Here is a 1,216-nt window from a genome sequence, read left to right on the forward strand (position 1 = left end):
GGCCGGGCCGCCTCCCCGCGCAGGCGCGGTGCCGCCCGCCCGCCGCCGCTTCGGCGCTTTCCGGCAGGGCTCGGGCTGCGCGGGCCGCGGGCGGCGCGTTCCAGAAAGATCTGGAAAAGAAAGGGGTGGGGGGTGGGGGGGAAGGAGCGCGGCACCGCCCCCTGCCTGCGCGTCAGCACTGCGGCGGGGCGCGCCCACGGGAGCCTTAAAGGGGCCGGCGGCCTCGGTGGGGCGGGAGCGGAGTTCACCTCAGGGATGAGATGACTGACGGGGTTGTGTAGGTTACTCCTCGTTACTGACAAGAGTCCTGGACTTTTTAACATGTTCTTGAAAAATAATGCCTGGCGTGTTTTGGTTTGGGGTATGGGTTGGAGAGTGCGAGGCTTTAAAGAGAAGGGAGCTGCTGTATTTCTTAGTGCGAATTTAAAAAGATAATAAAAAATCTGTAGTTGTCTTGCCTCGTGCCTTAACTGGCCCTGAAACACAGCAGCGGCCTAGAACCAGGCTTTCCTTTTACTGTGGTTCGTGCTGGAGCAAGCTGTTATGTACACACTAGGCTGACAGGCCGGGTGAACTGCCACCAAAACATACTCAAGTACCTGCCACAAGCTGAAAGTCTAGACCTGTAACATTAGCATCAACACCATGGTGACACTGAGAATTTTAAACAAGGTACTTTCTTGGATTACTTGCTGGAATGAAATGAAAACAGTGCTCTTTAGTTCCCTAAATCAAACCAAATTATTTAACATAAGCAGACGTGGAAAAACATCCAAATGATTTCTTACATGTTATACAAGTAATACTCTTAAACTAAAAACGTTCAATGAGAATTCTGTCATGAACATTGTGTGAACAGGACAGGTGTTTGTTTACTATCTTCATCAGATCCTGAACTGTGTGAAGCATCAAGATGAAAAACTTCCTTAATTTTGTCATGAAGAGCTAGCACTAGGGCTCCTCCTGCTCCACAAAGGATATTGGAGAATGCTCCATGAAAAAAAAAAAAGCATTAAGCCCCGCTTGCTGGTATATTTCCATAAAGCAGTCAAGAGTTCTTTTATACTGACATTGTCTCCCCACTCTGCACGCAAATCATTACTGCTCTGTACTGAGAAAATCTTAGATGCTTAGCAAAATCTGTTTTTCTTCAGTAAAGAACACTAAGGAGCATTTCCCTCTTGTTTCACCTACAGCAAAGAAGAGATCTTTTACC

Source organism: Oxyura jamaicensis, chromosome 4, assembly GCF_011077185.1.
Source record: "Oxyura jamaicensis isolate SHBP4307 breed ruddy duck chromosome 4, BPBGC_Ojam_1.0, whole genome shotgun sequence".
Lineage (NCBI taxonomy): Eukaryota > Metazoa > Chordata > Aves > Anseriformes > Anatidae > Oxyura > Oxyura jamaicensis.